The 15,877-nt window shown below is 45.4% G+C and overlaps 1 non-coding gene across 1 annotated transcript; it reads right to left on the reverse strand.

Annotated features, from left to right (window-relative positions):
• Nucleotides 1–14,076: 14,076 nt before the first annotated feature.
• Nucleotides 14,077–14,192, reverse strand: LOC130890001 (U5 spliceosomal RNA). The gene has a single exon (XR_009058667.1). It is a non-coding gene; the product is annotated as a U5 spliceosomal RNA (small nuclear RNA).
• Nucleotides 14,193–15,877: the final 1,685 nt, after the last annotated feature.

Raw genomic sequence — 15,877 nt, forward strand, 5'->3', positions numbered from 1 at the left:
ATGCCACCATCTCTTACTTCTCAAATAGTGCCTACTTCCTGATGACTAACAATTCAAATATTTGAGCCTATGGGGGCCATTCTTATTCAAACCAGAACAGTTGGTAGCTTAGAAGCTGCTTCCCTGTGACCCAGAAAAGAAGAGTCAGAATAAGAAAAAATAGCCAGGTCTATTCCAAAGAGATAAAGAACCTTACAAAGGTAGTGAATGATAAAATACCTGAAAAGTACAAAGAAAAAGACAGGCTGTCAGTGTATAGAAAGGAAGCCTCCTGGGTAGGGGAGAGGGGAAGAAAGACTTGTCCAAAAAGTAAGCTGGAGACCCTTGTAAGAACAGACTACAGTCTCCCCCTCAGGAAAAGCCCATAACCCACACTAGCCTCAAAACCAGTTGTAAGCTTTGGTGAGACAGACTTGCGTGGTGGGTAGGTGGTAGTGAGAAGGTATCTGGTTGTAACACACACACACACACACACACACACAGATTATTAATAATAATCTGAAATGTTGATGTAATATTGTCAAAGTTGTGTGGATTTCCCAATTGCTCCCCAAACCTTACAGTATCCCAAGCAAGGCCACTCAATTTATCATATAGTTAGAGGGATTTAAGAAGCCAGAAACAAAGATGAAGATAATAAATTCAAAACTGTCAGAAGACAATGGAGTCTATCAACTTAAAGGACAGGGCCCACTGGACTATCCACACCTAGAAACACGGAGTCTCATGTGTGTCGGTGAAGTCATGTCGGGAAGAGGCTTTTATGATATGGGAGCCCTGTGGGCTGTAATCCTAAAGCCTGTTGGCACAATCATAATGGGGATGGAGGTTATGTTAGGAAAATGTAGACAAAGCAACAGGTGATAAGACTACAGTGAACACTTGGATAAAAAAATAGAGATTAACTTTTTTTATTGTATGTATTATGTGTTTGCATTTATGTATGGGGACATACGCCATTTTGTGTGCTTGGAGGTCAGAGGACGGCTTGCTTTGTTTTTGACCATGTGGATTTGAGGGATTCAATTTAGATTATTAGGCTTGGTGACAAGTGTCTTTATCAACCTAGTCATTTCCCTGCCTGAGAAACTGGAAGTTTTGGAATACTTCTCCAAATAGCTCTGTTTCCTTTATGTAGACTCCTTTTAAAGATATATTTATTTTATTTTATATATCTTGGAGGGGGTTTCTTAAATTACCTGGTGTGAGTGAGAAGGAAACGTGGAACACGCAACAAACCCACTTAGGAGTTTATTAGAGGGGGCGTGCACAGGCCTGGGGAATCGGTGTGCAGAGAGAGAGAGAGAAAGATGGCGTGTCCAGCTTTTTAAAAGCTGCCTAGGGCATGTGCACAGGGGTTTGGTGTGACTACGTCATATGCGGATGACGGGTTCACATATGCGCACAAGGGCTTAGCTGAGTCAGAGTGGATGTAACCACACGTGTGCACGTGGGTCCCTTTACACTTAGGCACTTCTGCCTGAGGGCATGTCTGCACATGACAGTGATTGCGGGCTTTGTCATTCTTCACATGGTACACCTTAAAAGCCAACTCTAAGACTTCTGCCTGTGGGGTCAGAGTCTAAGTTTATCCCTAATATCAGGGTAGCACAGAGAAAAAAATGAGTCATGAGTAACTGTCTGCCTTCTGGGGTTTCTGGATCTAAGTTAGTGTATTGTAACAGAGTTTTAGTGAGGCATTCCAAAAATGTGAAAGGATTTTCCTTCATATCTTGAATGACCTCTGAGAGCTTATTATAGTTTACTGGCTTGAAGGCAGCCTTACAGAGAGACCTGCCAGGAGGCAAGTCAAAAACCTGTCCCTAGCTAAAATCCCACCTGGAGTGTTATAGTCCCAGCGAGGTTCCTGCTCGGGGACCACCTCTGCCCCCAGAGGGTGTGCTGCATGAGTTTGGTGAGTCTCATCTGCATGTTGTCTGGCCTGCTCCCAAACTTGCCTGTGCTCTTCATGAAGTAGGTTATTAGATAGGATCATATAGATATCATAAAAGGTGAGATTATAAGACTGGATAATATGTTGAAATTGTTTTATGAAGAGGTAGAATTAGATGTATAGGACCCCAGTTTTTGTTCTATATGGGAAAGTTCTGAGTATGAGAAAGGAACATGTACCCTAATCCATCTATGCTGACCACTTCTTGCAACAGGAGAACTGCAATGGGCTTAGCTTGGTTAGAATTGGGTTCCATAGCAGCACATGAGCGTGCAAGAAGAGGGGTTAATGTGGGTGCCAGTACTGGGCAACTGCTGCGACCATGCACCAGAGAGGAAAAATGATTCAGCGGGACTGCTGGAGTAGTTAGTGGGGAGGGGAGAAAGCGAGACAGCTGAAGAGTGAGCGGAGGGAGGTGGCAAGGCAGCGTGAAGTAAAGGAGCAGAAGTATCTGTCTGTTGAGGTCGGGAAGGTGTGGATTCCTTAGTGGGGTCCAGAGCAGGAGCTGAAGGAACAGTGGTAGGAACTAAAGGAGCAGGGGTAGGAACTAAAGGAGGAAGGGTAGGAACTAAAGGAGGAAGGGTAGGAACTAAAGGAGAAGGGGTAGGAACTAAAGGAGCAGGGGTAGGAACTAAAGGAACAGGGGTAGGAACTAAAGGAGCAGGGATAGGAACTAAAGGAGCAGGGATAGGGACTGCAGCTGAAGGAACAGCAGTAGGAACTAAAGGAGCAGGCGTAGGAACTAAAGGAGCAGGGTTAGGGACTGGGTAATGGGGGTAACTGCTCGCTGAGGTAAAAAAGGCAGAGGTTTGTTAGCTGGGTCCAGAGCAGAAATGGAGGGTTCTTCCAGTTCAGATGGCATAGCCAGGAACATGTGAGCAAGCAAACAACTTGCTAGGACAGAGGGCTTAGGTTAGAGCCTAGATAGTAAAAGGCTTGGATGTAAGGAAACTCTTTCCATTTGCCTGTGTGCTGACAGAAGTTAGAAAGCTCCCATAAAATATTGGGATCAAAGGTGCTCTTAGGCGGCCACTTTAGATGCCATCTAAATTGTAACAAGGCCATTTTTTGAACAAGATGGACAAGTATGGGAATCTGTAGGTAGGGCATTAAGGCCTGGGGTTTCAGGGTCTCTAAAAGTCATCCCAAAGGGGAGGCTGGATTGATGGCCTTTGATGGCTTGCTACCCATAGCTAAAACTGTGAAAACCCACGACAAACATTGACACCACAAGGCGCAAAGTAAGACATCTCTCCACTATGGGCGGGGTGTGAATCAGCATGCGAACATCACAGGACCTGTGGGAGAATATCCCCCACCCATAGGTGGGATTCTATAGCCTGGCTGGATCCAGTTGGGGTGACTTGGAAGCCAGAGAGGCCAGAGGCGAGGGGGAAAAAAAGAAAAGGAAAGGAAAAAGGAGAAATAAGAATCTGAGGGATCCTGGGCACCCAGTCACAGGTAGATCGGCCCTGGGTCATTCCAAACACAATTTCTGCTAAGAGAAGCAATCCAGAGAGGAATGTCAGTGAAGGGCTGAACCATAGCCTTGAAGACTATGGTTGGGGGCAGTCCCCCCCATTTCTAGGAACAGTAGAAACTTGCCAGAGCTCAATGGCCAATTCCTTGGGTTCAGAGAAATGGTTAAGCTGACCAGAATGGGGAAACTCACAAATTGATGCTGGTGTTGTATGGAGAAATAATGCTCAGTCAGATGGAACATGTGGTTGTTGTGGAGAAAATACCCAGTTTCGGATCCCAACCCCTGGAGAGGAGCTCGGGGTGGGAGAGCCTCCCGAGTCTCATGGCACCAATGAAATTACCTGGCACGAGTGAGAAGGAAACACAGAACACACAACAAACCTGCTTAGGAGTTTCTTAGAGGAGGCGTGCAAAGGCCTGGGGAATCAGTGTGCAGAGAGAGAGAGAGAGAGAGAGAGAGAGAGAGAGAGAGAGGGCATGTCCAGGTTTTTAAAAGCTGTCTAGTGCATGTACACAGGGGTTGGCATGACTACGTCACACGCAGATGATGGGCTCACGCATGCATGCAAGGGCTTAGCTGAGTCACAGTGGATGTAAAAACGCATGCACGCACATGGTTCTCGTGGGGTCCTTTAACATCCAGGCATTTCTGCCTAAGGGCTTGTCCACACATGCATGGCTCTAGAACCCAGAAGTGTAGCCTTATTTGTGGCTGAAATAATTACAGTTTCAAGACAGGGTTTCTCTGTGTAGCCCTGGCTACCCTGGAAGCTAGCTTCCAACTCAGTGCTCTGCCTGCCTCTGCCTCCTAGGTGCTGGGATTAAAGGTGTGTGCCTCAATTGCCTGGCTTGATTTCTTCCTCTCTCTCTCTCTCTCTCTCTCTCTCTCTCTCTCTCTCTCTCTCTTTCAAGACAGGGCTTCTCTGAGTAACAGCCCTAGCTATCCTGGAACTAGCTCTGTAGACCAGGCTGACCTCAAATGAACTCACAGAGATCCACCTTCTTCTGTCTCCTGAGTGTTAGGATTGAAGGCTGTGCCACCACTGCCAGACCTGGCTTGATTTCTTAAAAAGTAAGACAGAAACACGATGAGGGCCTGGCTTTTCCATGAATTCATGCTCACATTCAACTCGAGAGACATAGTAAATAAGTCCTTCTACATTTCTGGGGTTTTCTAGAGAAAAGAAGTAGGGGAGGTGTTGATGAGGCTACTGTTCCGTCCTCACCTCCACTACCCCCATTTTCTGTTTTCCTGTCTCACAAAGTGAACCCTTGTCATAGTTTGGGTTACTAATATTGTGATGACCAAAAGCAAGTTGGGAAAAAAAGAATTTATTTGGCTTACACTTTCACATCATAGTCCAAGCAAGTCAGGACAGGAATCCAAAACAGGACTTGGAGACAGGAACTAACAGAGGCCATGGAGGGTTGCTGCTTACTGGCTTGCTCCTCATGGCTTGCTATCTCCTTTCTTTTTTTATATTTTAATTGTTTTATTATTTTTTAAAAATATTTTTATTTATTATGTATACAATATTCTGTCTGCATGTATGCCTGCAGGCCAGAAGAGGGCACCAGACCTCATTACAGATGGTTGTGAGCCACCATGTGATTGCTGGGAATTGAACTCAGGACCTTTGGAAGAGCAGGCAATGCTCCTAACCACTGAGCCATCTCTCCAGCCCTTGCTATCTCCTTTCTTATGGAACCCAGGACCACCAGCCCAGGTGTGACATAAGCCACAATGGGCTGGGCCCTTCCACATCACCCATACAGACATACATTTAGGCAAAACACCAATGCACTTAAAGAAAGAAAGAAAGAAAAAAAGAAAGAAAGAAAGAAAGGAAGGAAGGAAGGAAGGAAGGAAGGAAGGAAGGAAGGAAGAAGAAAAATGAAAGAAAGACAGTAAAGAAAGTAGCCTACAGGATTGCCTACAGCCCAATCTTATGGAGGTATTTTCTCAGCAGGGATTCCCTCTTCTTAGAGGGCTCTAGCCTGTCAAGTTGGCACAAACATAGCCAGCACATCCCTGGATCAAGGATGCAACTGCAGGTGTTGCAGACAGAGACAATTTTCAAGCAGGAAACGAGAGCTCTACATTTGAATCTCTTGTCAGAATTCCTAAAGGGGAGGGGGGCATTTACTACCTAAATGTGGTGGTAGAACTTTTAGCTAATATGTGTTGAGGTCCTGGTTTTGATTTCTCAGCATCAGGAAAAAAATAGTCCCAAAGTCTAAAGAGGTCGATTATGACTTTATAATGTGTCTGGAAGTTGGGGCTAACAGGAAATGCCATTATAGTGCTCACTGTTGGGGTAACCTCACCCTCTGTAAATGAGATGGATGGAGAATTTGCTAGGTTGCTAGTATGGCCACCAGCAATTGTGACCAGCACAGAGATTTTTTTTTTTTGGGGGGGGGAGTTTCGAGATAGGGTTTCTCTGTAGCTTTGGTGCCTGTCCTGGAACTAGCTCTTGTAGACCAGGCTGGCCTCGAACTCCCAGAGATCCGCCTGCCTCTGCCTCCGGAGTGCTGGGATTAAAGGCGTGCGCCACCATCGCCCGGCTCCAGCACAGAGATTGAACCCAAGGTTCTTTCCAAAGGCAGAGGAGGTTGGGTGTGCATGAAAAGAGGAGGCAGAGGATAAAATGAAGGAGCGAGGGGCTGGAGAGGTGGTCCAGCAGCGAAGAGCACTGGCTGCTCTTACAGAGGACCCCATTTGTTCCCCACACCCACATGGTGGACCACAACTGCTTGTAATTCCAGCTCCAGGAAATCAGAGGCCCTTGTCTGTCCTCTGAGGGCACTAGGCATTCATATGATGAATGACATACATGCAGGCAAACACACACACACACACACACAAAACAACAATAAATACTTTTTTTTTAATGAAGGAATCCGTGAGTAAGTCAGGAAGAAAAGGATTTGGCTTTTCAGAAACATCTGAAAGGCTCAGAGCAAGATATGAGTTTAATTCTTTTCTCCATCGTTCCAGAACCTTCCAAGAGTAAAGTGCGTGTTGCAGAAAATCCCTCCTGCTTTCAGGCCCTGACAAGATCTAACTGAAGCCTGGCAAGAGGGGCATTGCCTAGAGTGACATATGCATTCAAAACACTGATGAACTAGACTAATTTTTTATAATAACTTACATGTGTGTAACATATTTGAGTAATTTTCACAACCAGTCCATTCCATTTTCTTATCCCCTCTCCTGCTCCTGCTGAACCCCCTTTTGTAATGGTAAAAGTAAAATGCTGCAGGTCCCCAAGTGGATGCAGTGGGCAGTGGGCCATGAGACTACACCACAGATCCCCGAAGTGGTGGCAAACAGCGGGCTGCAGGTCCCGAGAGCATCCAGTTTCAGTCAGGGAAGGCACAGTTCCCCAAGTGACTGCAGTGGGGCCACGAGGGGCAGCAAGTCCCAGACAGGGAGCCTGTGGTGGGTGAGAGACCTTGACGGGCAGCCAGTCCCGCAAGGAGAGACAGATGGATTGGTATGCCATGAGACCATGCTGCAGGTCTCCGAAGGCAGCTGGGAGAGAGACAGATGGATAGGCACGCCATGCAGATTGAGGCTGGATATTTATTTAGTGGGTTATGGAGGGGAAAGAGGAGAAGGGGAGAAGAGCAGAGAGAGGCAGAGAGAGAGAGAGGCAGAGAGAGAGAGGCAAAGAGAGAGGCAGAGAGAGAGAGAGAGAGAGAGAGAGAGAGAGAGAGAGAGAGAGAGAGACGGGGAGGGAGGAGAGGAGCCACACCAGCATCTACCTCTCTGGGAGAGAGACAGAAAAAGAAAAGGGCTTGGGCTACAAGCAGGAAGGAAGATCTGCCTGCCTCAGTGGATGGGGGCGGGAGGGGTGGGGAGGGACAGCATAGACCATTACATTCCCATTTCTTTTTTTTATAATAAAAAGGTGGGAGGTTAGGCACCACAGGTTGAAGGAATTGGGGTGGCAGATTCTCAAGACTCCTTCCTGCTTATTTGTGGGCATCATCTTTTGGGGGAACCTCAGAAGGCTGGGTGCTGGTCATATCCTGGTGTAGTTGGTCTGTTTGTTCCTGTCTGGTGTTTGTGGTATGGAAATGTCTGGTGTCTCTTACACCTGTTCAAGGTATTGGCGGAACAGAGGACAAAGTTAAGGGAAAGTTTTTTTTTTTTTTTCGGACCAGGGAATTGAGAGGGGTATATCTGATCTATTGAAGGTAGATCCTTCAATTCGCCTCCCTGGAACTCATAAGAATTTTTTGGGTTTGTGAAAACATAAGTTTTACACAGAATGACTGTGACAGATATTTTTGCAGAATGAAAAGTATCTTTAAGTGTAGTAGGGGCTGTGGGCCTCTTCCCACAGCCCGGCTCATGGCTGCCTGGCTAGCTTATGCCCCAAAATAATGACACACAAATGGTATTCTTTTAAACACTGCCTGGCCCATTTCTATTCATGTGTGTAGCACCCCAAGGTGCGCTTACCAGGAAGATTCTAGCCTACGTCCATCCTGGGTCGGAGCTTCATCGCGTCTGCTCTGGAGAGGAGAGCATGGCGTCTGTCTCTCAGAGGAGCTGTCCTGCCTCTGAGCTCACTTCCTCTTCCTCCCAGCATTCTATTCTGTTTACTCCACCCACCTATGTTTTAACCTATGAGGGCCAAGCAGTTTCTTTATTACTTAACCAATGAAATCAACAGATTGATATATGACACTCCCACATCATTTAAGACTATGAAAGGCAGCATGAGAGAGAATTTTGTTAACTTGTAGCTTATTGAAATTTGTTTGGCGAGGCTGTCCTTTTAAAGGACAAAACCTCTCAGCTGTCAAACTGCATCAGAGATCTTTGAGAAGGATAAAATTTTACTTGAGTTACTGATTAAAAAACGACAGAGAACTTACTTGGTTGGCACCTAGAACTACTCCTCAGGGTCCTCCATGGTTGCTGAAGGTCATATTTGCATTTTGCTGTTTAGGTTCCAGAAGATCCTGTAGGCTAAGAAATCTGTAGGAAGACAAGCCTACCTTGATCTGAGCAGCTAGGCTGTTGATTCCAGTGATTCTTCCCACTGTCTGGTGATCTTTAGTGTAGAAGAAAGTCAGTTTTGTTCAGTAATCAGTGCTTGGAAGTTGAAGCAAATTTCAGATGGACATTGTTCTGTGCCCGTTTGTCTTCTGTCTTCTTTGGAGGAAGTAGGGTGCTTCTGCTAGGAGCCAGCCTGTCTCTTTTTGTTATAAAAATTTTTTAATAATTAAATATTTAAATACCATATTCCCCAGATCGCTGAGCAGTTGAGGGCTGTTTATCAGATGTAACTACAGTATAGAATCTGCCTGGAGAGCTGAGTCTGAGCTTGACTGTACTGGCTCTTAAGAAGTAAGATTTAGGGGGCTGGAGAGATGGCTCAGCGGTTAAGAGCATTGCCTGCTCTTCCAAAGGTCCTGAGTTCAATTCCCAGCAACTGCATGGTGGCTCACAACCATCTGTAATGAGGCCTGCAGGAAGAATACTGTATACATAATAAACAAATAAAAAAAAGAAGTAAGATTTACACTCGTAAAAAGACAGAAAGAAGAAAAAACTGCTTGCAATAGAAGGTTAATGGCAGAACTAACAATAGTAGAGAACATCTTAATATATTTTAAATGAGGGTTGGATTAAATATAAAGTAATTTTGTAAGAGACTTATAAGTACATACCAGTTTAAAATATGAGACTTATTATTTTTGTAGACTGAAATGAGATGCAATGAACAGACAATTATAACATTTAACAGTAAACATAGGTGCATTTAAGTTACATATATGAACACATACACACAGTGAACAGGAATTGAGCAAAGTGGATGCTCTTGGTGGGTCCTACCAAAGGCATTCTACTGCCCAAAACACACATGCAACATCGTCAGCATTGGGGGACCAGACAGGGAATACCTCAGTAAAGATTGTGGAACTTGGTTACCTGACCTGGCCTCTCAGTTAAGATGGCGGTGAAGTTACCCGACCTCAGTTAAGATGGTGGTAAGGTTACCTGACTTCAATCAAAATGACAGTGGTCACATGTTATACGGGGAAGCCACTCAGTTAAGATGGCGGTGAAGTCACCTGACCTCAGTTAAGATGATGGTAAGGTCACCTGAGCTCAGTCAAAATGGCAGCAGTCACATGTTGTATGGTAAAGCCACAATTTTTGAACTGCAGGGATTTTGAGTTTAATAATAAGAGAGACCTGGAGGTGTGATCTGCCCCATCGCTGAGCCACCATGCCACCAGCCGTGGGGTCATCCTCCTATTTTTATGCCTTTCTTTTGGTTTGGTTTTCTGGCTTTTTGTTTTTTATTTTGTTTTTTGAGATAGGGTCTCATTACATAGCCCAGGCTGACCTCAAGCTCGGAGACATCTGCTTACCTCTGCCTCCCAAGTACTGGTATTGAAGGTGTACACCCCCATACGTAGCTATGGCTTTTTCCCCTTCGTGACCCACTGAGTTTAATCAGGGTTGTTTGCATGAGCATTGGTTGGGGTTACTTCCTGGAACATGAACAACTTACCGGTGACTACACCCATAAAAGAAATGAACTCCTCCAGCCACAGCAAGCGTTAACCACCAAGAGCAGTGGTGTTCAGAACACCAGCCAAAAAGGTAAGATTTGTGCATTATAGATAGCTGAATACGTGGGGGGTACAGGTAGGTTATTGAAACATTCACCACATGTCAGGAGGTAGCATGTGTACCCCAACTTTATAGAGATGATAGTCTTACTTGGGACACTTCCAATTTTAGACTGGGGAAGACATAGTCACTTTGTAGGTTAAAATGAAAAGACCAGAGAAAGGGATTTCAAGATAGAAGAATAAGAGGGGCTATTGATAAGAAAGATACTGGAGCCAGGCAATGGTGGCACATGCCTTTAATTCTAGCATTGGGAGGCAGAGGAAGGCGGGATCTCTGTGAGTTGGAGGTCAGCCCGGTCTACAGAGTGAGTTCCAGGACAGCCAGGGCTACACAGAGAAACCCTGTCTGGAAAAAAACAAAACAAAACAAAGCAAACAATCAAAAAAAGTTACTGGAACAAATGAGATCCAGTGCTGATAGAGACAGTGAGAGTAAGTGAGTTACATAAGGGGTCAACGCTCCATTTCTCCTAGACCATAAATCAAGGCTGTCTACTGAAAGAAACATGGCCTTTGTTATGATGAAGGGTTTGAGAAGAGTGAATGAAAGAATGTTTGAATTTCTCTCTTTTTCTGTTTCTTTTGGTTTTTTTTTTTTTTTTTTTTTTTTTTTGGTTTTGATTTTTGAGACAAGGTTTCTCTGTAGCTTTGGAACCTGTCCTGGAACTTGCTTTGTAGACCAGTCTGGACCCGACCTCACAGAGACTCACCTGTCTCTGCCTCCCGAGTGCTGGATTAAAGGTGTGTGCCACCACCACCCGGCTTATGTGTGTGTTTCTTCATTCGGGGACTGAGATCCAGGGCCTTGCACATGTTAGGCAAGTCTTCTATTGCTAAGGCACAGGTCTCGATGCAGGAGTTATTGAGTTGAATTGTTAGCCAGTGAAATCTACCTGGGCTTGCAGCAAATCTCAGTCGGCTTCTGCGCACTGAGAGGGGAGGGCACACAGAATCAAAATGGGTCCAGACTAGGCAAGATGAGGGGCCCAGGAGAAAGGGTAAAGCTGGAAGGAGGAGTTGGCTGCCATCTGAAAGGAGGCACTGCAAAGAAAACATTTTTAAAAGAGTATTTAATTTCCACGTGAAAACCTTGTTTTATGGGCAAAAACTGTGCCATGGGATGGCCAGACCAAAATAAGTGGCGACTAAGAGTGTACAGAGTAGGACTGATCCGAGAACCACAAAGGCCTTGCCTCGGGGCGGTCAGTGGGGACAGTGATTGTTGCTATTTACTGACTTTCTTGACATCTTGTCTCTTTTGCATCTTGGCTGGCATAATCTCTCTCTCTCTCTCTCTCTCTCTCTCTCTCTCTCTCTCTCTCTCATACACACACACACACACACACACACACACACACACACACACACCTGCCAGATAGTCCTTTGCATAAGGTCCTGAGTTCAAACCCCAGCCCTGGAAAAAAGAAGTGCTGCTGGGGCTGTGGTACACCACTGTCTAGCATCCAAGAGCTCTGGACTCACCTCCAGCAACACACACACACGCACACACACAAATACACACACACATAGACACACAAACACACACATACACACACACATAAACACACAAGTACACACATATACATACATGCACATATACACACACAAGTACACACATATACATACATGCACACATATACACATACACACATAAACACACACATACACACATATAAATACACACATACACACACAAACACACATACACTTGTATTTTATTCACATATTAATTGATTCAATTAAAACTAGATACTAGGTTATTATGATACAGGAATTTCATGTTGATAACTAATTTTTTTGATTTGGCTAAATACATATCTTATTATCCTAGATAATTCAGTCCGTTTGTCTCTATCTTTGAGATAACTATACATTTGCATTCAGTTGTAGTAGATAGTACGGTGGTCCAGTATGCATTGGCCCAATATCCCTGAGTCTGTGACTTCCCCCTGACACAGCTGCAGTGACTGTGTTCCCATGCTGCCCTGTCGGCCCGCGGCGGTTTTGTGCTGTTCTGTTTCACTCTGGCCCACCTTTGTCCTCCCATCATCTCAGCATTTAACAATAGAAGTGCTAATCTTAAGTTAGCACAGCTTTAATATGAGTGTGCTAACGGCCTCAGAGCCTTTAATTGTCAAACTTGCCTTGACATCTGGAGGACAATTAAATATTAAATGCAGGACCCAGAATCTGAATGAGTCTAATGTCATGTCATCACACAAGCTTTTGTAAGATTTCATTTGGCTTCAGGCTCCGTAAACAGTCTGGACTCATCTGTCTGGAGCTCTTTTACTTAGATTAGCCTTGCATCTGCTGTGTCACTTCCCAGAGCAGCTTCTGTCAGCGTTTGTGGGAGAGCTCTGTTCTCTGTGCTAACGACCATGCTCCCTTGCTCGCTTGCTTTCTCTCTCCCTCTCTCCCCCTCTCCCCCCCTCCCTCTCTCCTTTCTTTTCTTTTCTTTTCTTTTCTTTCTTTTTTTTTTTTTTGAGACAGGATTTCTCTGTAGCTTTGGAGGCTGTCCTGGAACTAGCTCTGTAGACCAGGCTGGTCTTGAACTCACAGAGATCCACCTGCCTCTGCCTTCTGAGTGCCAGAACTAAAGGTGTGTGCCATCACTGCCTGGCCCCTGCTCTTTCTTAGTTTATGTAAAAGCAATAATCTCCTTCCTTTAAAAAACAACTATATGAGATTCTTCCTTTGCTACACGTTCCCTTCTTGTTTCCTGAGGTGTATTTTGTTCTCATCTGTGAAGTTCTGTGGTCAGTCAAAGGCAGCCTGCCCAGCTGTCTCTGACTTCCTACCCCCTCTCCAGTGCAGGTGCCGCTCTCCTGGCCTCTAGCCCTCTCCTCCAAAGCACCGACTTTGGGAGACTGCTGCTTGTGCAATCTAGGTGTGGACATGGACTCTGGCCTTCCTGCATCTTACATGCTCCTTGGCATCACCTCAGCGTCTCCTGTACCTCCACACTCCCTGCTACCCACTCCTCTTCTAGTGTTGGCTTTCCTGGGAATTTTGACCTGGGACATTTAGAATAAAATTTATGTGTGTAAGTGTTTGCCTACTTGTATGTATATTCTCACATATGTCTGATGTCCTCAGAGGCCAGAAGATATCTGGAACTAGAATTACAAATGGTTGTGAGCTACCATGGAGGTGCTGGGAACTCAACTGGGGTACTCTGTAAGAGCAGCAAATGTTGCTAAGCCATCATAACCTTGGATTTAAAAACAAATATTCTTCTTTGCCTGCCCATTCTTCTTTGTTCTCCTTCTTCACGCTCTCTGTATGATATATATGTATGAGAGAGTATGCATGTGGATGTCAGAGAACAACTTTTGGGGTTGGTCCTATGGACTGTGGGTTCTGCAGATTAAATTCACGTCGCCGGGCTTGAGAGGCAAGTGCTTTCATCCATTGAGCCATCGCACATGTGTGAGAACATGCACGCGCGTGCGCACGCGCGCGCACACACACACACACACACACACACACACGAGTCAGTCAGCTTTCTGTTACTATAAAAAATGTCTGAAGTAATCAGCCCATGAGGAAAACAGTTTGACCAGAGTCACTGCTTTCAGTCTGCTGTCAGCTGGCCTTATGCCCGCATCATGGGTCCCCCAGAGGCCACCAGGAGTCCAAGTTCATGTGCAAAAGCAAGGAGCCTTTATTGCAATCTCAAGATTGGGCCCTCCCTCCATTCCGACACAGTGGTTGGATCAGGGAGAGCCCTGAGCTCAGCTGTGGCAGCGTTTTTAAGAAGTAAAGGATGGGGTGGGTGGATGGGTGGGTAGGGGAATTCTGGGTTCAGATGGGGGCTTGAACTCCTGATTGGGCAGGAATGAGTTAACAGAAGTCTTGTCAAACAGTGGTTGGTACTGGGGTTGCTGTAAGGGAATTGGCCACCTTATATACAAGCTAGGTAAGCTATTCTTTTTTTTTTTTTTTAAAGTCTTTATTTAAACCGGAATATTTGCCCTGCATAGGCAGGACTTCAAAAAATTGTGTAAAGACTCAGAGTTGTTCCTCTCCACGGAAATCTTTAGTAAAAGGCGAAAGATTTATACGATCTGAAGAGAAACCAGAGTATTAGGTAAGCTATTCTTAATGTTCTGGAGTATCTAGTACTTGTTTGTCTCAATTCTGATTGGTCCCCCACAGGGTACAGTCTGTGCCTTTTCTTGGTTATTGTAATGGCGAGGCCTAGTACCAGTTTGTTAGTCTACAGCCTGCCATGGCTCCTCTGATGTTAAGTTAGGCCTCTTCACTCTGTGGCAAGGCAAGACATCATGGTGGCAACTCATGTCAGCTGGGCATGGTGGCACACACCTGTAATCCCAGTACTTAGGGGTAGATGCAGTGGGATCAGAGTCCAAGTCGAGCCTCAGCTACATGGTGGGTTTGAGACCATTTAGGGTCACATGATATCTTCTCAAAACAAAACAACACAAAACAGAACAGGACTCAGAAGAAGAACAGCCAGGCAACCCTCTCATGACACATTCCCAATAACCTGAAGATGCTCCAATAGTCCTCATCTCCAAAGTCAGCACTGAACTTTTTTTTTTTTTTTTTTTTTTGGTTTTTCGAGACAGGGTTTCTCTGTAGCTTTGGAGCCTGTCCTGGAACTCCCTTTGTAGACCAGGCTGGCCTCGAACTCACAGAGATCCGCCTGCCTCTGCCTCCCGAGTGCTGGGATTAAAGGCGTGCGCCACCACCGAGCACTGAACTTTTGAGGAGCATTCCGGTTCAAGCAATAAGTTACCTGCATCCTCTCATTACGGGGTTCTCATTGCTTTGACTCTGCTATGGTTTCTTGTCCAAAAAGTCAGTTTTGTTTGTTTGACTCACTATGTATCCCAGGCTAGCCTCACGTAGGTGATCCTCTTGACCCAGCCTATGGATTGGTGGGATTATGGGTATATACTACCACGCCCAGCTTCCGAAGAGGTCTTCAAAGCAGCAGTAGTCTCCCTTAAGGATAGCATGGAATTTAAGAGAAGGCTAAGACAATGCTCAACCTAGAGGGCCAAGATAGCTGCCACATCCTGAAAATGCAGAGCAAACAGGCAGACAACCCATGTGAGAAAAGTAAGGGAGAGGCTGTCCTGAAATTTCTGAGATCACTTTACTTTTTGTCCTTTGAAGGAGAAGCCAGAAACAAAAGCATGTACCTATAACCTCTGTTATGGGGAGGCTGAGGCAGGAGGAGTTCTGCAAGTTTGAGGCCAGTGTGGGCTACATAGTAAGTGTTAAGTACCAGGTCTGCCAGGAATATATATATTCTGAGCTGGGAGGTGGTGGCACATGTCTTTAATCCCAGCTCTTGGGAGGCAGAAGCAGGCGGATCTCTGTGAGTTCGAGGCCAGCCTGGCCTACAGAGAGAGTTCCAGGACAGGCTCTAAAGATACAGAGAAACTCTGTCTTGGAAAAACAAAACAAAATTCTGGTTTTTGTTGTTGTTTTTTTGAGACAGCTCTGACTGTCCTGGAATTTGTTTTGTAGATCAGACTGGCTGCTAATTCACAGAGATCAGCCTGCCTCTCTATCTCCCCAGTGCTGGGATTAAAGGCATGTGCCACCACACCAAGACGCTCTCTCTCTCTCTCTCTCTCTCTCTCTCTCTCTCTCTCTCTCTCTCTCTCTCTCTCTCTCTCTCTCTCTCTCTCTCTTTCTCTCCTTTCTTTCCAGAACTGGAGCTGAGGACAGAACCCAGGGATGTAAGCTTGATAGGCAAGTTCTCTACCACTGAATTAAATCTCCAGCCCCTGTTTT

Source organism: Chionomys nivalis, chromosome 1 (genome assembly GCF_950005125.1).
Source record: "Chionomys nivalis chromosome 1, mChiNiv1.1, whole genome shotgun sequence".
Taxonomy (NCBI): domain Eukaryota; kingdom Metazoa; phylum Chordata; class Mammalia; order Rodentia; family Cricetidae; genus Chionomys; species Chionomys nivalis.